The sequence below is a fragment of the Anastrepha obliqua genome, chromosome 3, assembly GCF_027943255.1.
Source record: "Anastrepha obliqua isolate idAnaObli1 chromosome 3, idAnaObli1_1.0, whole genome shotgun sequence".
NCBI lineage: Eukaryota > Metazoa > Arthropoda > Insecta > Diptera > Tephritidae > Anastrepha > Anastrepha obliqua.
In genome coordinates, this window is record NC_072894.1 from 21476060 (window position 1) to 21502996 (window position 26937).

Genomic DNA, 26937 nt, shown 5'->3' on the forward strand with positions numbered 1-26937 from the left:
AAAGTTATAGTCAGTCAGAACAAAAACTGTCGAAGCTGTCGGCTGCCGCAGTGCTTCGCAGACTTTCAACAACATTTTTTTGCGTTTACTTTGATTGCGATTGCTAAATTTTCGGAAGCAGAAGCATAAGTTTCAGTAGCAGCAAAAGCAGTAAAAAATATTTTAAGTTTTAAATGCTGGATAAGGCCGACTATGTTAATATAATTATATTATATAGAAGCAGATTACATAGAATTATATTAGGTTAGAACCGTAATTGCCATGTTAACCCTTTCAATACGGATTTCTTTTTAAGGGGAAAAAATATTTAACCATGAAAAGTTATTACTAGTGATCTAAATAGTATGTCCTCTTGTATAAATAAAGAAATTATTTCTAGGAATTGAGAAAATGTCCTGGGAAAACATTGTCCCACCCGTAATGAACACTCAGTAGATCTATAATTGTCGTTTTTCCACTTACTGCTACGATTTAACTACGTCTGCACAACATGTGTAGAGAAAAATACAAAGTATAACGGGTCATACGGAGCATAATTGATGGTGTATCTCGTAAAAAACTGATGGGAAGAAAATACACAGCGATGCAAAGAAATATTTGGCATTTAGTAAAACGAAAACACTCATTGGGACGTATGTGTCCCGTAAGTATTGAAAGGGTTAAAGGAAAGAAACAAAACTAGTTGTAATCTCAAATTCATAGAAGTTTACTAGTTGCGGTATACTCCAATGGGTAGCTAATGGCGATAAAACCGCTGATATAATAGTTTTGATAAAAGCACTTACTATATGCATAGACATACTTACGAAATGTGTTGCTGGATATGCATTAAAATTCCATTGCACTTTATTGTGCAATGTTTGTAATGTTGTTTCATTTCTGTTATCACCTTTCACTATCGCCACCATGTGAATCTAATGCAACTGCTGTACTCGCATTACTAACAGATATCCGCCTGACATTTGGTTTTACCTTCGCCAGCGCCAGCGCCTCCAAGTACGAATAACTCACAACCACATACAAACCGTCGATTAGTTAATTTCCGTCATTCAAGTAGCTTCTTTGCCAACATTGTTTCAAAATCTTCTATTGCCTACTTCTCCAACACTTCACGAGAAAATCGATATGTGTGTGATATTAGAAGCAGCAGCGTTAATTTGTTAATAATAAATAAATAAATCCAACTATATGAGAGGACTTGGTGTGGAGTTGCCTGTCTTCCATCGGTCGCGTGTACCAGGTGGCCGATAGGGGAACGCTCGGCAGATATGCAGGGTAGATGGGAAACAAAATACGACTCGCGGACCAAAACAGGCTACACCTGTTGGAGGGGTAGGTGGTTTGTTTAACTGTCACCAAGCTAGGATATAGAGGCTGGCAAACTACTTATTCGAATCTTAAATGCTAGCGAATCGCAAAGAAGCCCTTAGCTCCACAAGGAGTCAAAGGAAAACCTATGTATTTGAGAGGGCTTGAGAGGAAAACATGCTTTAGGTGTCGGGCGACCAGGTAGCAATAATAGTTTCTTCAATTATTTTGCTTCTGCAAATGTCGAAGTTAGCAATGACAAGATGACAAGCTAATAGGGCATGGAGAGATGAAGACACTAGGTTACTATGGCTGTAAATAAATAAGAAAAATATTAGCCTTTCAAGAGATATCTCGAAGGTTGGGGCTTGTACAACAGGTCGTTGGCTATTGGGCAGGCATTCCTTGAGACTAGGAATAGAAATGAAGTAGCAACTTGACGGCTGGGTCATCCCACAGCGAGCGTTTATCAGTTGACAGCCTTAAACATGCCATTTGAGGGGTGTGATTATTTTCTCTTGGTCTGCGTGAAGTCCTTAGTCTACACTAACAAGCCAACTACCATGGGCCAGCTTGAAGCAAACGTTCGAGACTCTATTGCTGAGATAAAGCCACAAATATTGGACTGAGGAAAACCGAAATGTCCATTTGAGTGATATGTTATACCATCCAGCCATCCAGTCACATTGACTTCAAAAAAATCCAAATTCAATTTTATATCTCGCAAAGTTGTTGTTTCATTTAAATCGTCTTATCTGCTCACACTACAGATTATTTTGAATAGTCAGTTAAAGTAGGTGAATTTTCTTAACTTTTTGTTATGAAAAACTGTGCAATATTTTAAAGTTTCAAATTAAACAAAAATATACTTTTAATGGCGCATAAATTATTTTGTGGGATCTCGTAAAAATGTCTATTTGTGCCTGTGGGCGTAGCATTTCTAAAAGCACGCAAACAAAAGTAAATAAAAGTATGTAGCAGTCGTATATTCATTAGCAAATATAGATTCTATTAAAGCAACAAACAAGAAATTTCACTACCGGTTTTTGCAAGCCATAAACCTTTAATGGTATCTTGATTACGGAATACAAATATTTATTTTTTTTTATTTTGTTATTGGCATTAACCCACCATTGATGTATTTGGATGTGAATATCTGTATCTGTGAGTTTCTTAATACTGCGAGAATAGATCAATAAGAGCTTTATTAGCCATATGTTTTAAATTTGTACGAAAAATCTGTTTTGTATGATATATTTAGGGGAATATTATTAAAACTAGATGAAAAAATGATAGGACAGCATGATTCTGCCCCGCCTTTCAATTTACGCAAAACACATAACTTGGGAATCTGAAACTCTCTATGTTTTTTAAGTTAAGTGAAGTCTAGACTAACCAGAAACATGTGATGAAAGGCTGTGCTAAGTTATGTAAAATTGTGTCCAAGTCTTGGCTAGCACAGCCCTAAGCCTGTAAAAATTTAAATAAGAAACAGTGTATTCTGTAAAAAAACGCATAAAGGGGGGGAGAGATGTTGCGCAGGTTAGCTCTGAAGAGCCGTAGAGGTTCTGATTGTGTTGCTAGGTGGTGGCCGACGTGCATTATGCGAAGTAGAAGCCGTGTGTCTGACGGCAAGAGCAACATGTGGCCACAAACCATGTGGACTACTGAGTGAATCTAAGCAGGTGTTAAGATGTCACCACCCTTTGCTATGATTACATCTAACCGAATTAAAGTTTGGGTGGAGGCGTATTTGACAAACGCAGCAGAAATAAACTGTGGTCCAAGGGTTAGGCTCAATGCCAGCTCAGAGAGAAAGTATTAGGAGCAGCCCTGCATGGAGCTGTTTTAGCGAAGATAGACAAAGGGTGAGTTTCTGCGTACTAGACAAGGCTAGCTTACTGGAACGGCAGCCCTTGATCGAGAAAATCCGATTCATTCAGGTATGTAGAATCGATTACCATGGGAATGTACCGATTATTTTTGTTATTAATTGTACGCAAATTCGGCATATATCTTGTGGATTGCATTTATTTCTGTACTATAATAAAACAAGTGAAAAGTCGTGTCTGTACATTAAAAATTTCTTTAAAAAATTTTCCGAAGGTGATGCAGGGAATTTAATACTCAATATTTAAGGCTGCAGTTGTCACGCACCCAGCTATCCAGAGATGATATCACTAAAGTGGTCAAATTCGAAAAGAAGTTTAGAATTGAAGGCATAGGTCGTAGAATGTACGCCCCCAGAACCAGGCGGTCTGTGCCGATGGGCAGTTTTCCAAGCATCTGCGAAGCGGAGATGTATGCCATCTGTATATGAGCAGAGGTAAACTTAGACTGAATTTTCCGGAGTGAGCGAACTGCTATTCTGAGTGACAGTCAGGCGGCACTCATAGCCCTATCGTCCTGTGAGATCAAAGCCTCACTGATACTTGAGTGTATCGAAAAACTTAATATACTAGGAATGCATAATTGCATCCGGCTAGTTTGGGTCCCAGAACACAGGGGTTTAACTGGGAACGGAATAGCTGATGTATTGGCGAGAGAGACTGCGGCCTCGCCTTTAATAGGACCCGAGCCTTTTCTTGCCATGGGACAACGCATCATCAAGGAGAAGCTCAGGAGTGAAGAGCTAAGGCTAAGGGAGGTTTGCTGACCCCAAACTGTAAGGCTACGTCAGACGAAATTCTTACTAGGAGGGTACAACCAAACGTGGTTTAAAAAACTCATTAAAACCTACCAGTACTCTCAGGTTCTTTCTGCTAAGTTTTAGGAAAAAGGTCGCTAATTTCCTGTTTCGTTCTTTCACAATGCACTTGGCTACTCTGCAGGAGCCCTAATCAGACCAACGCCTTCTATGAGAAGACCTCATGAAGTCGTCAATTCATAGTTGAACCGATTCTTAAGAAGGGTTCAGGGCCCAGTGGTGTGCTTACAGAGCCTCCATTAGCCTGTTTATCAGCCAACTCGTTCCCTGTTTGTTGTGTTTTGCAATCAATTTTGAAGAGTAGAGTGGGTTAGCAAGGGCTCTCAGAGCATCTTGACTATCACTACAAATTCCAATACTCCCACTCCGCCACTTTTTCTCAAGTAACCAGTATGCTACACTTAAGATGGCATAGACTTCCGTTAAGAATACCGTAGTCATCAGTAGCTTAGGAGTACTTAGTATCTTCGTTTAAGTACCATCCAGATCCGCTACCATCGCTAGTTTCGGATCCATCCGTGTAGAGAGTACGTTGAAATCCCGTTAATAGGTTCTTAGAGCTTAACCACTGTTCTTTAACTGGGATCAAAACGTCAGACATCCTACCGCAGCCAACGTAAGCTACCCGATTATCCGCTGGCATCAAGAAGAGTGTGCACCGCTTCGACAACTGGTGGCTAATCTGCCAGTGGCCAGTGTTTTCTTCGTTTCCCCAGACTCCGTTTGACTTGAGTCTGTTCTTGCATCCTTTCGGATTTGAAGATCTAGAGGTTGCAAGTTCAGGATGGCATTAAGTGATGTCGTATTCATTGCGCCTGTGATACCCAAGCACATATTTCTCTGTAGTCTTGGTACGAGTTAACCATAGTAGAATTCCACCAGACTACAGAGGCGTATGTGATAATGGGTCTAATCAGTGTGATGTACAACTAGTGTAGTACCGCCGGTCTTAGACCCATGTCTTGCCAAAGGTTCTCTTGTACTGTCGGAAGACTTTTATTGTTCGAGAGAAATGTACCGGAAGATGTGTAATTTTTGCCAATGACATCGTGCGTCAATCATATCGGGGAATATTTTTTTCTTTTTGTGTAAAACCAGTGCCTTGTATTTCAAATTAAGACAAGAACATGTCTGCGCATATATCGGCGAAACCATTTTTGTCTATAGAAATATAAAATATATTTACATATGCATTCAGATTGCTTTAAACTCATTTGTCCACCTTTTTCATGAGTGAAGCTCAGTCTGAAAAGAAAAAAAATATAATTAAAAAACAGAGTAATAAAACAAAAATTTAAATGCAAAGCGAAAACGAAGATTTAAAATAATAGACAGAAAATAAAAACTGTAGCAAAAAGACAATAGCTAATGAGTTGTGAGAATACTCGTATGCAACTTTGATAATGAACGCACGCGAATTAGCTTCGAGGTAAAACGAGTTCAGAACAACGCGCGAAAGGTAAAATAAAAGTTGAAATAAGTTGGAAAAAAGATTGTTTGAATTAAAGTTTCTCAACGTCACGTTTAATGAAGTTCGCTATAAAAGCGAAATGCTTCGCTGACATCTGGAATAATTAATCTTTGAAGCGACTACAAAAAAAAAAAAATAAACTAAAACTAAATAAAGTAAAATGAAATAAAGTAAAATGAAATAAATTAAAATGGAATAAAGTAACATGAAATGAAATAAAAAAAAATATAAAAAAATGGCATCATTAATATAGCGCGACTACACTTTTCGCAAACGTCGAAGCTACGTACATATTTTCGTAGCAGCGAGTCTCACCTATTTAAGGCTATTGCTATGGCAGATAATGGCTTTACCCCGCTCAGTTTGATGGAGCAGGACTTCCCAGTAGCTGAGGGGGTTAAATCCCCTGGAGAAATGATCGCAGCATGAAAGGCAAAAACAATACACGGTGTGCATCCCCACGATCTTGCAATAGAATACATAGACGCACAATCATCCAATTTATGGTTAAAAAGGTGTCGCAATCACTCCAGGACCGAGTTATTCCAACAAGAAATTCCCGAAGGTCGATCCATGGCGAGGGAATAGAAGATAGCTGCCGAAGGTGCGGCATTTTTAGTGAAACAATTGACCATGTAATTACTGTAGTAGTAATGTAGTAGATCCTCCAACAACCACTTGCGATAAAACACGGTGTTTATAAGAAGAAGTCTTGTATTTTAAATACGAATCTAAGGCAATATTGGAGAATGCAAATTTTAAACTGTATTGGGACGAATTTCTATCCACAGATCAAACAGCAGCTACCAACAAACCTAACATCATCTTCTTCGATAAGGCAAATAAAAGATCGAAGTGTTTGATATAGCGGTGCCTCTTAATCGCAACATCCAAAGCACATACCTGTACCAGTGATGGTAAATGATTTTTTGAAAAATCCCTACACAGCCCAAAAACATTCCCTACTTTTCCCTACGCTTCAAACAATTTTCCCTACAAAATTCCCCACATATTTTTCTCCTGTGTTTACACTATAATGAGGCACTTGCAACGTCAAAATTGAATTATTTCGTTAAGTTTTGGGCTTGGTGCTGTTTTGACACTTTATAAGACACTTTAATAAGAAATTTTATTTCAAAATTTATATAAATACACATATTTATTATATTATAAACACATATATGAAGAAAAATTCAGGAAAAAGACTAAAAATTACACTTTTTCATTACATTCAGTTCTGTTTAAAACAAGACAGAGTTTCTATTTTTTCAGAATCCGGCACGATTACTTTTAAGATTGGGATAACATGCTAAATCTTATTTCGAAATTTCTGAAACCATTTGGTTTACTCGGCTTTTTCTTAAAAAAAAACTGTTTATTTTAGGTGTCTTTTTTATTGTCTTCATATTTTTTTGGTACGTTTTTGCTTCGGCGTGCTTCTGCAAATGAGAATTGCTGCAGTTCAAAACTTTGTCGCACTCAGCGCATTTGCATTTGAATGGATCGTTAGCCACAGCTTTCAACCAGCCACTAAAATTTTTGTCGTCAAGCCACTTGTTATTAAAATTTTGTTTACGATACTTGAATTTTTCTCCTGGTGTTCCTCCGAAGAATCAGTCGAAGAGGAGGAGCTCATTTCTGTAAATATATATAAATTTTAAATATAAAAAAGCTAAAACTAAAATAATTGCAAACTTAATTCAAAAGTGAAAAGCACCAGGAAACGCAAGACAACTAACAATTATCGCGCGAAGAAAAAATCACGTTAGCGTTAACGAAGAAAAAATGGCAATGTTGCCGTATTAACGCCTTAAAAGTATGCTGCCATAAGGAAAAAAATACTGGCATGAAATCTTACTGCGGCTTTTTATTTTAAATGAACTTTTTTAATTTTCCCCCCTATTTTTAAATTTTTTCTGTCCTTTTTGAAAATTCCCTACATTTACAGAATTTAAAAAAATCTGTACTTCTTTTTCGACAAAAATCCCTGCATGTAGGGAATTTTCCTTACATTTACCATCACTGACCTGTACTTAACTAAAATATCGAAGTATTCAGTTTTGGAAGTGAATATAATACCAGTGATTATATCTTCCACTGGATTAGTGCCTAAGCATCTAATAAAAATTTGAAGAAGAATGACTGCCAACACCTTTTAGAAGACGTACAGAAGTCGACCATGCTGGGCACATGTGCTATAGCTCGAAGATTTTTAAATATTTGAGCAATAACAAACGCATGAGCCATGACCTTGGACTATGCTCCACCAGCACATAATCTCTTGAAAATTTTATACGGGATGTGTAATCTTCGGCAATACCCGAGATAGATTAAACTCAAATAAAATAAAGTAAAATAAAATGAAACAAAGTAAAACAAAATAAACTAAAATGAATAAAAAAAAAAAAAAATTAAATTAAATTTAAATTAAATTAGTAAAACAAAAGTACACAAATAATAATAAAGGGTAGGCCATCAGTTGGTGATTCGCGTTCAAAAAAAGGGAAATTCAATATCATTAGTTTTCGCAAAATTCTAAAAGAGTGCTGTGCTTACCAAACTGCGTGCCCATTGAAAATTGGCGCATTTGAGGATTGGAAAACCCACACGTCATTGTTGCGAATTTTAGGCATTTTGCAGAGCGCGATAGCCAATGCGAATGCTAGTAGTAGAATAGCTGATTTTTTGTTGTTGTTTCTGACCTCCAAACCACAAAGTTGCAAAAACAAACTACCCATAAGTTTTGTTTTTGTGCTGCTACTAACAACTTGCATGAATTCGCTTTGATGCCAGCTTCATTAAGATTTGGGAACGATCGCATCACTAGCAAATTTCTATTGCAAGTTCTACTGAATTCACCGGCATCATCATGTCAGCTATGAAGTCATGATTTGCGACTTTTCCTGGACTGCGGCTAAAGATGGGTAGTGCCTACCTCCGAAACCCCGGACACCAAACGAAAACTTTATCTAATGACGGTCGCCTATTGACAGGCAATGGCAAACCTTCGAGTGAATTTTTGCCATGAACAAGCTCCTCATAAAAATATCTGTCGTTCGAAACCGACATAAAACTGTATGTCCCTCCATTTGCGGCAAAACATTAAGAAACAAACCACAAATGGGAGGAGGAGCTCGGCCAAATTAAGTTAACATCAAGTCCTTGTTCAAATAAGCGCCAATTATTTATATACATTGTTCTCTCACCCAACGCACATCTCTCTTAAGCGGACCCTTTCCATAAGCGAACACTTTTTTCAGTACCACGAAAATCCTTAGCGATTTTTTAATTTTTTTCTTTCGGGCGGACAACCTCCCATAACAGGACGCCGACACTTGTTTCCCTCACCAGAGACATTTTAGTTTTCTCATAAGCGGGTAGCTTACAAACTCTGCCTTGAAGTGTTCAAAATCTATAAATTTGTTAGGTATTGCTTATTTCATTGCTTTCATTGAGTCAACAGACTGTGAAAAATTGTTTAGAAAAAGCTGATTTTGAGAAGACAAACTTCGCTAATGACGATAGGAGGGTTATACCGCAGGTATTATGGGTAGTTGCTCAATTCACCAACTTTATTAATCTAACACAGAGACAAATTCACATTGACGTCGAAACTGTCTCAATTTATGTAATGAAGTCTTCATAAATAATGGAAAAATAAAAAATATCAATCCTGAAGTGGCAACTCTCGTTGGTCAACTCTTCTGAAGATGAACTAGAAAATGAGATTGGCGACCAGTAATCTTCTAATAAAGAGGAATTTTAAATCTGAGGAATTTTAAGAATTTCTTTCTGTACATATTTCAATATCATTAAGCAAGGCCTTTGAGGTCACTGCGATGTAAAGAAAAAGTGTTTAATTTTCTCGTTTCTAAATAGAATGATCTTCAAATATAGAAAGAAATTCTTAAAATTCCTCAGATTTTGTTTGTAGGTCAACTAGTATTCCATATCATCGGAGACTTTGGTCTGGTTGAATGTTCTTCTGCAAAGCTTGTAAGCACTTTCCATATCTGCATTCCCTAATGGGAGGTTTCTTCCTGGCTCTATACTGCTTTTTGTGGCATGCCATTAATAGGGCTCTGCTGCACACTGCTGTGAGGCGGCCATCTAGACCCACCAGCTCCACTTGATTTACTAGTGTGCCTGTTACAATGTTGCGTGGCAACAGTCCGTCGAACATCTTGCAATAATTCTGCCAGTCGGGGCTTCTAAGGCTTCTTATTGGACGAATCGAATTGCATGCTGTGGTTGTCCGAGAACATCGGTCAATAAGTCCTGCGCCCGGATAAGAAAATAACATTTTTTTCAAAAATTCTTCTTTATTCATCAATGTAGTCCCCTTTGTCGATGATACACTCATTCCAACGAGTTTGTAGCTTTTCTATGCCTGATTTGTGGAACGATTTATCTTTGGCCTCAAAATACGCTTCAGTTTTAGCGATAACTTCCTCATTTGATTGAAATTTCATTCCCTGAAGCATTTTTTTGAGGTCTGAAAACAGCCTGTGGTCGCTGGGGGCCATCTCTGGTCTATACGGTGGGTGGGGAAGCAATTCGAAACGTAAATCGTTCAATTTGACCATCGTTTTCATCGATTTGTGACTCGGTGCATGGTCTTGGTGAAAGAGAATTTTTTTTTCTTCATATGGAGCCGTTTTTCTGCGATTTTCTCCTTCAATTGTTCCAATAATTCACAGTAATAATCAGAATTAATTTTTTCGTCTTTTTCCAAATAATTAATAAAAATTATACCATGCGAATCTCAAAATACGACGCCTTTCCAGCTGACTGTTGCGTCTTTGGTCGCTTTGGACGGCTTTCACCAGGTCCAGTCCACTCAGATGACTTCTGTTTCGACTCTGGTGTATAGTGGGGGATCCATGTTTCATCCATTGTTACATATCGATGCAAAAACTCAGACTTATCTCGTTTAATAATGTCCAAACAGCGATTTGAATCAACAATTCGTTGTTGTTTTTGTTCCGGTGTGCAAACGCGGTACCTTTTTCGACAACAGCTTTTTGGTACCCAAATGTTCATGCAAAACAGTGAATGCGCCTCCTTTTGATATCTTCAGGATGTCAGATATCCCTTGCAACTTCACTTTGCGATTGCCCATGATGATTTTGAGGGTTATTTCAATATTTTCCGGAATAACTGCCTCATTTGGACAACCAGGACGTTCAGTATCATCGGTGTCTATACGGCCACGTTTAAAGTCAGCATACCATTGTTTGATGGTTGTTTCCGATGGAGCAGAGTCCGGATAACGTTTATGGATCCATTGTTTTGCTTCAGCGGTATTTTTTTTTTCATAAGAAAACAATGATAAATGAACACACGAAATTGCTTTGAATTTATTGATTTTAAAAATAGCAAAAGTAACGTCACTTAAAGCACTACAACTTGGTAAATAATAAACCGAATGTCTTGAAATTTTGACAGTATACCTTTAGAGGTTAGCACTATTAAATAACAAAATCGATAGGCTATTAGTGGCGGCATCTAGAGGTCATGCCCGGGAGTTATTGACCGTGAAGTAGTGTTGTACAGTTCTTACCGACCGCTCTCGCACCCTCTGAATTTAGGGAAATATTCAGTACCTTGTTGCAGTTTTTAAAGATAATAAGCTTATTACTGTGACAGAAATATAAGAGTAACTCCACTCCTTCGGGCATTCGCATCACCTCTTAAGGTTAGCGCCTCTTGTGAAGTGGGAAACAGCTTATCCGTGGGATAAATACGTTAAGACCTGTCTGTATTGACGCCTTCTTACATCCAGACTAATCGCGGTGGTGTCTTGTTTACAAAATTTCAGAAGAAATAAACACTTTAGTTTAGTTCTAAGCTCATCCTCGGTTTTTTTATCTACTACATTTTACTTGTACTTAAAATTTTCTATAAAGTCCTATTTTTGTACCGTGCTTATTGTTTTATTCACATACATACATATATTGGTATTAAATTAAATATATTTATGTATATTTGAGCGATTATACAAGTCCATCAAAATGTTTTGTTTTCTTTATCCATAGTTTGTGAATTCGTTATTGAGTATTGGCTGCTTCTTTTCTCTATACTCGAATGCTAGTTTCACTATTCTATTAAATCGAATAAATGTATGTATGTAAGAGTATGTATGTTAACGCGTAATGCCCGCTCATTGACGAAAATTGAACAATTTTTTTCCATTTAATGTGCTCCACGTGCCAATTTTCTTCAACTGAATATGATTTTTCAGTTCAAATTGCAGAATAGGCTGATGTGGACTGTGCCTTCCGCCCGCCCTGCAGCTCGTTGTTTATTTGCTAGTTCAGCCGGCAAAACTAAACAAAGAAGTTTTTTTGTATTTGATTTGTTTACGTGTTTTAATTTTTTCAATTTTTGTTGGCTTCTGGCTGGTTTTTGCCAAAATATGCCGAGTGATGGGGATTCTATTTCGATTTCCTTCGAGAAAATCTAAATTAAGACACAAATTAGTAAATAGTACCAAAGACGTAATACAAAAAAAAGGGAAAAATAGAAATATAAAAAGTATTCAATTACAGGCATAGAATTGCTCCAATTGAGTTTTAGTATTGGTAGCCATCGATTTTCTTATTTTTTATTTACATATTTTTCAGCCACTTCATTTTAAAAAGTTAAGCTATTCAAAATCGTTTACCTCAATCTACGAACCACGCAATCCACCCAAGTAACGTAACAAGCGAAAATCTGTTAAAGATATTCTACTTGTCAAAAAATAAGACGTACTGACTTCTCGAAGTCAAAATTCGCAAATGCATTATTTCCGAAAATAGCCATTCCGTTCATACTATTCATTAATTTTTTGTGGAACTAGTACGTCAACTCATTCCGTATGGACTTTGAAATCGCTAAGGACTTAAACCGAAATTTATGACTCAGGAAGTTATTATTAATTTTTTTTGAACATAGACTGCAACCTTAACTACCCCCTTCAAGAACTGAATTCATCTTCTTCTTCTCAATTGGAGTGATAACCGCTTAACCAATTTTGGCCGAGTTTAACAAAGCGCGCCATTCGTTTCTTTTTCGTCCTAACCAGCGCCAGTAGGACACACAAAATGAACTCAAGTCCTTTTCCACCTGATCTTTCCAAAGCAGAAGATGTTTTCACCTTTCTCTGCTACCACCAGCTGGTACCGCATCGAATACTTTCAGAGTCGGAGCGTTTATATCGTTTCGGACGACACGACCTAGCCAATTTAGTCGCTGGATCTTTATTCGCTGCGCTATGTCTATGTCGTCGAAAAGCTCATACAGGTCATCGTTCCATCGCCTGCGATACTCGCGTTCAAAGGTCCAAAACTCTTCCGTAGAATCTTTCTCTCAAACACTCTAAGAGACGCCTTATCGGATATTGTCATCGCCTAATATTCTGCGCCATTCGTTAAGATGGGCATAATGAGAGCCTTCTCTGGTGTTAGTTTTGTACGTCGAGAGAGGACTTTTGTACTCATTTGCCTACTTAGTCCAAGGTAGCACTTGTTGGCAAGAGAGATTCTACGTTGTATTTCCAGGCTGACATTGTTATAGGTGTTAATGCTGGTTCCTAGATAAACAAAGCCTCTTACAACCTCGAAATCATAACTGTCAACAGTGACGTTGGTGCCGATACGCGAGTGCGTCGACTGTTTGTTTGATAACAGGAGGTATTTCATTTTGTCCTCATTCACTACCAGATCCTTTCGCTTTGGTTCTTTATCCAGTTTGGAAAATACAGAATTAACAGCGCGCTGTTGTTAGGACCGATGATGTCAATATTAGAGAAATTTTACAAAGGAGTCTAAATCCCTTCATCATGTCGCCCATCATTAGATAGTCACTCAGGATTATTTTGGGTTTGTGCATCGGGGGAAGGCATTGCTCTTATACATACATACATATGTTACGAACAATTTTATTCTCTACTCCACAGAATTTGCAGATTTCACACGAATAAATTCCCACTTTAGTCAAATTATTATATTTGAACCTAGCCTTTTGAGCTCTTTCAGAATTCCAGTGATTTCATTTATGTTGTTCGTTGGTAAACTCATACATCTTAAAGCATTTTCGTCTGTAGATTGCCCTAGTGGTAGATTGTCCTAGTATAATTTTCTTTAAGCTTCTACCTCATATTTTGCTAGGGGGGCAGGATCTCATTGCCTAAGATCCTTACTTTGTTTACTTATTAGCAAACTCGTTTCCTTCAAAACGAATATGACCGATACCCATAGAAACCAAACTCGCTTGGTTAAGAAAAGAGTGTTCAACTTACTAGGCCCATCATAAAATCACCAGTCTTGAGCTTCGCAGAATCCTTGATCTTATTTTCGTCAGTGACAATATTAATGTTTATATTTCTCAATGCCTCTTTCCAATTTTGCCACCATGTTTCATTAATTGCTGAGGTTAAATTTTATGAATTTGCAACTTCAAAGCTCGCGGAGCGACTTTCTTTCACCTATTCTGTTTGCGATTTAGCTAAACATAATAACTTTGCATTCCATATTCAGTGGGATAATAAGTTTTTTGATGACCATATAAGGGGAATATACTGGAAATTGTTCGAGGAGATATTCCGGTATTTAAAAATAGGCCTTATGAGTTTTCTTGGCACACAAACAAACTGAAGTCTTCCAAGACAAGACGCAATAAATATTATAAAAAATATATAAAGTGTGAGATTCGAAATTTGATTTCTTCCTCAAATTATAAATATTATCAAACTCAGTTTAAAAAAACCTATATATTACATAATTAGAATTGAACTAAGTATTGAGGCATAGCCCGATGAGTCCAAAAACTGACTGGTCCTATGTTATTATCTGCAGCTTGCTTCGCTTACCGAAATAACTAATTTGTTTGCAGAATTTTTCAAATACAATTTCGTACGAAATGAAGTATCCCCTGATGATTCCGAAACTTTCTGTATATTTAATCAACCTATTTGAAAAAAATGTGATATCTTTTGTCTCTCTACGGACGCTTTTGGTTGCTTATATCACTAACTACAGTACTCTCCTTTCTGAAAACGGAACTAAATGAGGAACTATTTAGCTCTGGAAACTGCCAAAATTATGCTAAGGACTTGGAATACCAAAACTGCAAACTTTATTTTATTAATTTCTAAGAAAGACTGCAAAATATTGGTTGAAGAACTGATGGGACACTGTCTCAACCAACATCACGCAGCCAAAATGGGATTAGTCCAGAGTGATGCGTGTAACACATGCAACGCAGCTAATACTAGGGCTACTTCGGAACACCTACTTTGTCACTGCCCTGTTCTCTGTAGGACTGAGCAAATGTGCCTATAACGATCCATATTACCTTGAATAAATACTAATTTTCCAACTCCAGATGCAGCAACAGCTCCCCAAACCATTACATTGCCGCCACCATGTTTCACTGTTGATACCAAATTCTTCGGACTCAGTGAAGTATTTTTTTTTCCTCCACACTTTTGCTCTTCCATCGCTACCGAATATATTAAACTTCAACTCATCTGTAAACAAAACTTTTTGCCAAAAATTCATCCTCTTTTCCCTGTGTGCTTTGGCGAACTCCAGGCAAAGTTTACGGTTTTTTCAGAAATAAGCGTTTTTTTGCGTGGTGTTCAGAGCTCTTTGAATTGTTCTTGGATGAACACACTTGTTGGATGAGCTTGCTATATCCTCGGCCAATTTCGGAGCAGAAACTTTTGGATTTTTGTTCACTTCTTTTAGAATCAAGCTGACGTCTCTGCGAGATAGTTTGCTCGGGCGGCCACTGCGCGGCTTATTTTCGGTGGAACCACTATTTTTAAAGTTTTTTACAATGGTCTGGACTGTTGCACGACTTAAGTTTAAGATTTCTGAAATTTCGCCATATGATTTTTTTTCTTTTCTGTGCTGAATAACTAAATTTCTAACGTCAACTGATATTTCTTTTCGAGGAGCCCTTGTAGGTGCTTAAGTATTCAAATTGCAACTAAAATCAATATTAGGAAAGCAACAAACATAAGAAAAGGAAAGAAATAGACAAACGGTATTTTACCGTTTTCTCAACATAGGATATTAGAGTACAAGCTAGGAAACCGGTCCTGTATGTACACTTTTGTCAACCCTGTTTTTGCATTTTTTTAGCATAACTGTGTTGTTTTATGTTAAAGAATGGATCTGTTTTAGTTAAGTCGATTAGAATGTATGTAGACTTCTGTCGGCCACTGTACGTCTCTCTTGCGATGCTAACTCTCATGGAAGCTTAAGTCTAAAGCTGTTATAATTATAATGGTAACCCAACTGATCTGCAGTATAATTACACCGCGTTACACACATTCTGTCCTATGAACCAAATATACTTTTTCGAAAAGGGGATAACAAATAAAAATACCAGTGTATCGGCGATTTTCATGTACACGTCACATTTTTTTTTTGTATTTTATAACTTTAAACAAGAAATTCTTGTATGCATATCTGTATAGCCACACGATCTCAGGATTAGCTTAACGGATTTGAATGAAATTGGGCACACAGATAGTGTATCACATTTCTAGACTTTTCACCTAGGTTTTGCCACTGACAATGTTTCACAGCGCCACCTGTTCGAAATTAAAAAAAAATTGCATGAGATATGCCGATGTGGGTATCAAAAGAAAGGTATTTCACTCCGCATTGCAATAGAGATATAAAACCCCGAATTTTTTTATTAATTTTATTATATTAAAATTAAAAATTGTTGCATTAAAAATTTTAATGCTTTTAAAGAAACTTAGGCCTTTTATTTTTGCGTTTGTAAGCATTTGTGTCAGTATCGCGACAAATAGACCAACAGTATTCGCCAAGCATATGCGTAAGGTCTTGTCCTTTAAAGCGCTTTTCAATAGCCGCAATGTCCTGATGGAACCTTTCGCCATGTTCATCGCTACAAGCTCCTAAATCACCAGGGAAACAATCTAAATGATTGTGAAGGAAATGGATCTTTAGCGACATTGATATGCCCATTTCGCCATATGCCGAAATCATTTCTGCAACAATATTTTTATAATTGTTAGCTCGTTTGTTGCCAAGAAACTGCTCAATAACGGCAACTGTGCCTTTCCATGCACGTTGTTCGATAGCATTCAATTTTGATGAAAATTCATAACTTGCAACTATTTTTTTTATCTGCGGACCACTGAAAACACCTTAAATTATACACATCATTAAAAAAATAAAGTTACTAAAAGCCTTCGTAAAAAAATACCTGCAGGAATCTTTGCGCCGATCAGTTTCGGAAAAATATTGCGCAAACTTCCAATCGCCTCGCCCTCACGATCCAGTTTTTTAACAAAATTTGATACGACACCGAGCTTAATGAGTAGTGATGGCAAAATGATTTGAGATGGCTCCACTAATGGTAGATTTTCTATACTTTCTACGCCTACTTTGTAGCATGTTCGCGGCTTCCACTTAAATTCAGTGTATTGCTGATCTCTTTTGCGACCTTCCCATGCACACAAAAAGCACTGGTGGGTTGGAAATCCATACATAATAATACATAATAAAAACATTTCCACGAGTCTGCCTGCAGAAATTCAGCGCGAGTGGATCACGGAAAAAGGGTTAAAAATTGATCCAAAGTTTTTCAGACAGGCGGACTACGAGCTCTTTATTTTATACATAAAAAAAAATTCTGACGTGTACATGAAAATCGCCGATACACGTGTATTTTTATTTTTTCTCCCCTTTCCGAAAAAGTATATTTGGTTCATAGGACAGAAAAAAAGTTCGTTTTTGTAACGCAGTGTTATAGACAGATTTTTAGTAACTTTTATATGTTGCTACTGATATTTAAAAAATCATTACGTTCGCGAATCTTTATAGTCAACTGCAAATTGACGACTATTTTGCCTTCATTCAAATGTGGTAAACAAAATGATTTCTGCAAGTTGTCGACCGTCTCCAAATCATTTGAAAGTATAGTCAAAGCGAAAATGTATTTTTCTACTAAAAGTTTTATTGTAGCTAATCAGCATGGTTTTGCTTCCGAACGTGACACAGTTTTCAATCTAGCAGCGCACAGTGAATACCGCTTACTTAGACTTATTTTCAGCTAAATCTCTAGTTGATTACATACGATAGTGCGGACTTTTGTGTTTTATAAAATATTACTTGATAAATTTGCCAAACTGGGTTTTCACTCCGTGTCCCTACAATACAATGGCTAAAATATTTCACCAACTAATACGAGGGTCGTAGAGGTTGCGTGATAGCCATTGATGGCTTTTCTTGCGTATCTTTCATTGCTTTTGTGGCCGTTCCGCCAGAAGTATTTAAGGTCCTTTACTTCTTGTTTTGTAAATACATCTATGATGTTAGTATTTATAGATATTTTTCCTTTATAAATTTTATTATAAGCCGCTAAATCAGAAGTTTTTTTGTAATAAACAGCAGTGGTTTTATTTCAAGAAAAAAATAAGCTTTCTTAACGATTGGTGCTGTAAACGGTCATGTAATGTCTTGCGTAACGATGGAAGCTTTGCCAACCTGTTTGTAAATAATATAATAAATAGTTTCACTATAAAATTAAGGAATTTTGAAAATGTATTTCTCGTAATTGAAAATTAAAAAATTGTAAGTTGTCAGAAGTGGGATTCGAACCCACGCCTACAGAGTAGACTGCGACCTGAACGCAGCGCCTTAGACCACTCGGCCATCCTGACTCATAACAGCTGTTGCCAATTGTTTCACTTAAGCTGCTGTGCATATCAAATTTGCTATTCACCACTTTTTTATGGTGTGTTTAGATGTGATATACCCAAGACACATCAAACAGATAGAGCACTAAATCAGTAGAGTAAAAACAAGGACAATGTTTATTATTATTTGGAGTAATTTAAACAAAATTTGAAAATTTATATACCAATTAAATAGGAAACAATCAGCTGCTCTGCTGCTACCACCTCTTCAATGTGCTTTGCGTATACCTGCTTTTTAGAAAGCTACTGCGTTAAAAATTTGTGAAATCGTATCACTTTTATTTGTATTTTTATTTATTAAACGAGCATTAGCAAACAATTATTTAAACTACGAGACACTTAAGATATTAACGTGCATACATACGAGGGGGGTTCAATAAGTACCCGTGGTAAAAATGAAGACACTATTTTTTCAATTTTTTTTTTATTTTTGTCAACACTGTCCCCTCTTTGAAAGACACACTACTCCCAACGCTCCGACAATTTTTTAACCTCTTCAAAAAATGGGAAAAATAGGATTGATCAAACTCTCCAAAATACGCCTCTGTCCCGCGAGGCATTTCTTCATTTTAGGAAAGAAGAAAAAGTGCTGGTGCGTTGTCGTGGTGAAACGCCACCTTGTTTTTAGTTAAACGCGGCCGTCTCTCCTTCAAATTTTTGTAAAAGTGGTCCAGTAACTCACTGTAGTATTTTCCAGTGATCGTTCTTCCTTTTTCTAAAAAATTCATGTGGATGAGGACGCCGTTCGCATCCCAAAAAATCATCGCGATGACCTTTCCGGTCGATGGGACTGTCTTCGCCTGTTTTGGAGCAGATTCACCGGTATAAATTCATTGTTTTGATTGCTGCTTAGTTTCTGGTGTGTAATGATGAATCCTGGTTTTATCAACAATGACAAGTCGACCCCAAAAATGTTTTCGGATCTCGCTTAAATTGCTCCAAACAAGTTAACAGCCGCATTCGCTTGTTGTCCACCGTGAGCAATTGCGGCACCCATGGGGCGACAATTCATCGCAAATTTATCACGTAAAATATTAATTGCCGTTCCGGTCGACACATCTATGACCTCTGTTACTTCCCGCACTTTCCTTTGACGATCAGCGAGAATCATGTCGTGGACTTTGTGAATGATTTCCTTCTTAACCTCGTCTGCCAGGCGTCCTGGTCGCTCTTCATCAGAATGGGATGTTCGCCCACACTTAAATTCGTTTAACCAATATTTAACTGTGGTCATAGATGGCGAAACGTCCCCATTGAAAGCATCCAACTTAGCTTTTGCAGCAACTTTGGCGAGCAAAACTGCAGGCACATCGTCAAAGCGCAAAAGATCCGATGATAAACAGGCGTCTAAGAACTAGCGTATGAAGCCATCTTCTAGCATAAACTCGCCGCCGGAGCTATAAGTAGCCATTATAATGAAAATAATGAATGAAATTTATTTTCACAAAGATCAATCAAGGCTCTAATAAAAACATGGTCTTGTTTCATGGATTCTGGTGATTATTTCTTTGAAGACCTGAAAAATTTGCAAAATATCTCACTGGAGGGACTACTTACCTTCTTAAAAAGATTTAAGTGGTTTAAGCAGCTTGAATTGAAATTTGAAAAAGTTGAGCCAAGGAGAACCAGGAGATTTGGTGGCTAAAAATCAGGCTAAAAAGCCCATTGTATTTAAAGCTCTAGTCAACGAACGAAGGAGAAAAGTATCAGAAAAAGAGATAGGAAAGAATAGAGACAGAGGTAGAGATAGCTAGTCCTGTGACAATTTTCCAGATTCTTTGGTAAATCTGTAAATATTTATAAAAGTATTCGTGCCAGAAATTATATTTATGCTTTTATCACTTCCTGTTGTATCTTAAGATCCGGAGGGAGCAAATCAAGCATAGCATTTAGAGCATCACCAGCGGTTGTACTCATGGCACCCGTGATGCATAAATATACACTTCTTTGCAGCCTGTATAGTTCCCGGATTGTGGACTTAACCATGCTCCGTAGCCACCAGACCACAGAGGCGTAAGTGATGATTTGTCTGATAAGTGCTGTGTATATCCATAGGACCACAGCAGGTTTCAGTCCCCAGATTTTACCAAAGCCTCTGCGGCATTGCTGAAAAATCATTAATGCGCGATTCAGCATCAGTGAGATGTGTGTCTTTCAAGTCAGCTTCTTATCCAAGCCACTTAGTTAACGGTCACAATGGGCTTTAGGGCCAACGAGTGTCTTATCTTAGACAAGCAACCTGGCTAACGTAACCTAACCTAACCATTGGCGGCATATACCCCATTTCGAATTTTTGTCGTTCTTGTAATGCAAGGTTCACTCTAGAAATGAAATTTGAATTTTGAAGTGTAAATTATTGAATTTCTAAATTGAAAAAAAGATAACGGTTTCTTACACCAATCTCTCGCAAAGCACTCATTCTAAAGAAGACATAGCACAAAAAGGCGATCGGTAGATCGAAGAAATAGTTTTGCTGTTTAAAGCATTTGACCGCAGAGTAACAAAAAATGTGTTGAATTGTTTGAGTGACTGTATTTAAATATGTAAAAAAATAACAAAACAGCCAACCAGCATTGCCTAACTTGGGCATTTCCGGTTAAACCTGGTCAGATTCATTCGCCGATTGGTCAGTTTCAAATGAAAATTAATATTTTTTAGTGGAAAAAATTTACTCTGTGTAAACTTTTTCGTACTGTCGGATGCTTAAATAAGATGCGCTAAACATCAAAGCAACAGCATTGGAAGAGACGGGAAATATTTCTTAATGGGTAAACACCGGCTGGCTTAGTAAAACAGAATATCTTGGGTAAGACGGTTTTATGGGCGGAAAAACATTAAAAATAATAGTAATATAAATTTAATTTTAGCGATGTTTTCGATTCACACTTACACATACCATCATATATGTATGTTTGTATAGGTACTATGTTTGTATTGTACTTATATCTCTGGTTAATTACCTATGAAAAACATCAAAAGTACCCTGGAAAATAACATTTTTATGGACTGTACTTTACGGCGAAAAAGTTGCTTGAATTTAATTTCTCAATCAGAAAATTATTAAAAAGTTACAGGCTACTTAAGTGGAGTAATATAAGCTCTCATAAGTGCCATAAGCTCTCATATATGTACATCTGTATGGTTATAAAAGTTACGAAGCAGGCGAAAAAAATGAGACCTCAGAAAATAACTAACGTTACTATTTAGTGCTTGTGGGGCTTACAGCCAACGGATTACCATATAGACTTATGTATGTACTTATATGTTGGGCACGCAATCGAATGAAGTTGGCAATACATGCCACGAAATATTTTAAGTCATATATTGTCAACATCTGTGAAGCAATGGCCTGTCATTTTGCATGTTTAAAGCCAATTGGTATTTTTTGTGACGCTTATTGGACGCTCTATTGGAAACATAGAATCTCTCAGTTTAGCCTAATTATGCTCAAGGGGGAAGCTCTTGTGTTTTCGGAAGAAACCAAGTACTTAGGACTAACCATGGACTGCAAATTGACTTGGAAGTCAAACAACTTCGAAAGAGTTAGGAAAGTGAGCCTAGCTTTTTATGCCAGTAAAAGACCTTTAGGTAAGACCTGGGGAATTAAACCTAAGGTTGCTCATTGCCTTTATACTGCTATTGTCAGACCTATTCTTCTATATGGAAATGCTGTCTGGTGGTGTGCTATGCAGAAAAATACCTATTCTAATTTATTGAGTAAGGTGCCGAGATCAGCGGAATTAGCAATATGTGGCGTCATGAAAATCACGCTATCCATGACTTTGGATATCATGTTACATCTGTCACCCCTAGATCACTTCTGCAAATACTTAGCGGCCTGTTCCGCTTTAAGGCTCAAAGCGAGCTCACTGGAAGCGAGGTCACTGGAAGCCTGTCACACATGGACATTCAACCATCTGAGACTACTATACGGATATACCCAGTGGTTGTGATTATTACCCTCCAATTCTCTGCTTCAAAAGGAGTATCTCAATGAAAATCCCTTCTAGACTGGAATGGCTTGAAGATCTTCTTCTTCAACACACCCATTAAGATCTACATGGACGAATCTAAAATAGATACCGGTGACGGATCAGGGTTATATTAGATTAGATTAGATTTCTGGGGGGTTGAACAAGTACAAGCACTCAGTCGGGAGACCATTGTACTACACCCGGATAGACTTCAGTAGAAAGAATAGAGTTAGGAAAGATAAAAAATGGGTGGTAAGACGGACAAATTGGTTGGAGGTCACTCTTTCGCGAATCTGTTGGATTCATTGATGAATCTTAAGAGATCCGGAAGAGGAAGAGTATGAACTTTATCCCTACTCAGTATATCGCAACCCAATATTCTAAGTCTGATTCTGGAAAAAGTCGGACAGGGCTGTCTACAATCCCCATGACAGCCTATGCTGACTACAAGCGGTGTGCCCTGTGATTACACCCACCAGTACTCTCAGATCCTTTCTGTTGAGTTTTAGGAGAAAGGTCGCTATTTTCCTCTTTGGTTCTTTCACAAAGCATTTGGCTACTCTGCACGAACTCAACCCAGACCAACGTCCTCTATGGGTAGACCTCATGAAGTCGTCAATTCATAATTGAAGCAATGTGGAATTGACACTTAGAAAGGGTGAGCTTTCTATCATCGAATCCTTTAAACTACCGGATCACTATAGTGCTTTTCAATCGTAAATAAACGCTATTCATGAAGCCTTAAGATGGTTAGAGATAAACAGAATATCATCAACAGATATCTCCACTCTATCAGTCAGACAACCTGCCCTCGTGCTCTGGATGCATTCTAAATAACATCAAGGAGTGTCTTACATTTGTCGCCAATCTTTTAATGAGATGGCCGAACAATATCGTATTATGTTATGCTAGGTTCCAGGCCACAGAGATATACCAGGGAACTGTAGGGCTGATCAACTTGCAAGATAAGGTACCTGTATGCTAAACATAAATAATTCTATGGGGGTACCTCTCGCAACTTGTAAGCTTCTTGTTATGGACACACTAATCAATTCTGTAAATCAAGGATGGATTAGCGCCAATACCTGTAAAATTGCTAGGCAAACATAGCCAAGGCTAAATCTTTGTACGTCTATTCAAGAATATTACAAAATTGAGCAGACTTCAAATTAGGACCTTAGTCGAGGTCCTCACAGCACATTGTATCACAGGAAATCACGCAAGGAGATTAGGTGTTTAAATGCATGATTTCTGTGGTATCGTTGCCTCTCTATGCGGCTGCCAAACCTAACCTAACATCTTTTAAAGGATCCTTAACAATTTTGTACGAAAACTCCTATGCAGTTAAATTTTCGAATATATGGGAAAACCAAATTAATACAATTTTATTAGTGCAACTACAACAATGAAGTCATTGTCTAAAGGTTTATTGAATATTAGAAATACAATCAGATAAGCAACGCGCTCCAGTAGATTTCCAGCTCCAATCTAGCTCACACACATGCGTATGTATGTTTGTATGTAAGTACACAAATCTACATTTCCACTGAGAGTAGAAGAGTTGCTGCGTAATTCTAATTGTAAATAGAAGAATGTGATGCATAAAGTATTTTTGTTTTTAATTTCTGAGAAAAATTCTGCGAAATTTTAAAATTTCCCTAAGTGTAGAGGAGCTGTGTGGGAGGCTGTAAATGGTATGTGTGGGAAAAACGGACTTCTTCCAAAATAAATTGAATAACATTTTTTAACAGGTTCTCACTTTTTAATTTCACGATGAATATAAATATAATTAAAATAAAAATTCACATGGAGGCGAAAAATACAGTCAAGACGAAAATCACAAAATAGCAGTAAAGAAGAAAATGATATGAAATTCAACATGAACTCAAAATAATTTACGAGGATGGTTAAATAATTACCCGTGTTTGATGACAAAGGGCGTTCCTGAGGGAAGTTGGTGTTAGCATCGTGTGCTGCCATCTATCAAATTTCAGACCGATTGATGGGTTAGTTTGGATTTGGCAGCTATTCGAGTAAGGCGTGTTTCGTGATTTTCGCTAAGATGGAAAAAGAGCAGCATGGTTTCTGTTTTTGGATGGAAAAAAATGCGAGGAGATAAAAATAAAGTTGGGTGCCGTCTATGGGGACGCTTCGTCATCTACGACCACAGTTAGATATTGGCTCAACGAATTCAAACCATTTTTGATGAGAGCGACCAGGACACCCGGCAGACGTGGTTACCAAGGAAATCATTCAAAAAGTCCACGACGTGATTCTCGCTGATCGACAAACGAAAAACTAAGCTAAAATAGAAACGATAGCTTCACGTTTATAAAGAGTTTTCCAATAAGAGGCGTTATTTTGATATTCAAAGAAAAATGCTATTTTTTTATATAAATGACCAGATGTGTGTAGAAGAAGGTATGCCGTTAATAGTGGAAAATAACATCAGGCAAATGATCACCACGACCACGCTTACAGGACAATATACTTTTCATGAAATTGTCCATAACCGAATTGCAAAGTGACTGCCCTATGTCCTCGATAGCCTCACGCATTCCATCTTTGAGGTCTTGAATCAAAATTGGGCTCCTGACGTAGACCTTCTCTTTCACGTGGTAAATTACAAGATCTCGGTGGTCAATTGTGATCACCTATTCGAGAGATAACACGGTCCGGAAACTTTTTTCGTAAAAGATCAATGGTTTCGTTGCTTGTGTGGCACGTAACGCCGTCTTGTTGAAAATAAACCTTGTCCAGATCAATACCATCCAATTTCGACCATAACAAATGGTTAATCATCTCTCGATAGCCTTTTATATATTTAAATAACACCTGTTATTGGAATAACCTTTATATTCAAAATAGTCCACTCTGCCCTCGATATACTGTTTTGTTCGATCTACAAGCTTCTCGACAGAGTGTTTCAGGTAATCGAACGAAATGTTCTTCAGGATATCGGTACAAGCCTTTTGGATGGCCTCTACGCATGCAAAACGTTTTCCTTTCATGGCAAAATGCAATTTTTCGAATAGGTAGAAGTCCCAGGGAGCCATATCAGGTGAACACGATGCGTGATTGGTGGTTAAAATGTGATTTTTAGCCAAAAAATCAGTCACAACAGCGGATCGATGAGGTGGTGCATTATCATGCAATCAGCGCCAGCTTCCTGCTTCGCGGTATTCAGGGTGAATTCGATGAATGACATGAACTCCTTGTGAACAATTCCCTTGGAATCGTAAAAACAAATGAACATCGATTTGTTTTTTGACTTCTCCAAACGCGACCTTTTGTTTGGGCCTTCCATTCGGCACTTTGACGCTTACTTTCAGGTTCATAGTGGAAACAACACGTTGCATCATCACCAGTGACAATATTGCAATGCAAGTTCTCGTTTTTTCCCCCCTTTCTTATGACGTCTTTCGAATGTTGAATTCTGAGCAATTTTAGGTCCTCAGTTGACTTGTGTGGAATGAAACGTGCCCAGACCTTTCGTAAGTCGAAATGATCAGTTAAAATGCGATAAATCGATGTTTTGGAGATATTCAACTCCGACTCCAAGATTTTCAACGATGATTTCATTTCTTTTTTGATAAATTTACGGACAATTTCGATGGAGTCTTCGGTTATTACTGGTTTTGGGCGGCCCGTATGCTCATTGTCATTTATGCCCTCACAACCATCGCCGAAACGTGTAAACCACTCATGAACTCTGGCACGAGATAGACAATAATTGCCATAAACTTTTTTGATCAATTCAAATGTTTCGGTAAACGTTTTACCAATTTTAAAACAAAATTTGATATTAGCTCTTTGTTCGAAACTCATTTTTGTATCGATGACACAAACATACTGATACTTTAGGCGCAACAACTTCGCTTTCACTGAACCGAATGTCACCAAGCTTTCACTGAAAGTCAGTTAGGGATGTAACTTCCAACGCACTAACTCATTGAAAAGATGGCGCCATCAAAAACATTTTTAAGACGCCAGTCTTGTTTATTTTGGGCTTCACCTTGTAGTTTCATTAAACTTTATTCTCCATGTTTTCAGCAATAGGTTGATTTTCTCGAGCCCCTTTGAATGTGCTTATAGTTACTCCTTCAGTTTCGGGTAAGTCTTATGTGCAGAGTAGGTACAATATTTCTCACATTATGCTTCCTTGGGAAGTGCCCGCTGAACTTTCGCGGAGCTCTGAGAGATGATCTTCTTCCTTGACGAAGAAATTTCAGTTATTGAGATAAGACTTTATAAGTGTGTAGAAGTTTACAGAGAGGGTGGTTATTAAAACCAGCAAACCGTCGTGCCATACCCTGTCAAAAGCTTGGGCAATGTCGTGAAACGCTGTTGTACAGTATTTTTTTTTTGTTCGAACGTATTGTGAATTAACTTGATGTATAGTGCTGTGTTCCCTTCGAAAAACGAGCTGATAATGGCGTATTATTTTGTGTTCTTCAATGATCAGAAACAGACTTTTAAGAATAAGACATTCCATAAGCTTTGAAGTGATCGGTAGCAAGCAGATTGGACGATACGCTTCATTGAATCTGATTTTTTGCCAGGTTTGAGGACCATTTTAATTTGAGCCACTTTCCATTGAACTGGAAAATTTCCAATTAGTATTATACGTTAACAGAGTAACCCCTATTCCTGGGAGCTTTTTGAGTACTTTGGCTGTAATGAGATCGCAGGGGGGATTTTCAGATGTTTAATGGTGAATTTCACTTCAAATTTAGAGAGTTTACGTAAA

At 37.6% G+C, this 26937-nt stretch overlaps 1 protein-coding gene and 1 non-coding gene across 2 annotated transcripts in view; one reads left to right on the top strand and one right to left on the bottom strand.

The window, feature by feature from the left end:
- LOC129240718 (myb-like protein A) overlaps positions 1 to 26937 on the top strand; it is an 87984-nt gene that overhangs the window by 20959 nt on the left and 40088 nt on the right. The window lies entirely within an intron of this gene.
- Positions 18095 to 18177, bottom strand: Trnal-cag (transfer RNA leucine (anticodon CAG)). Its single transcript has one exon. It is a non-coding gene; the product is annotated as a tRNA-Leu (tRNA).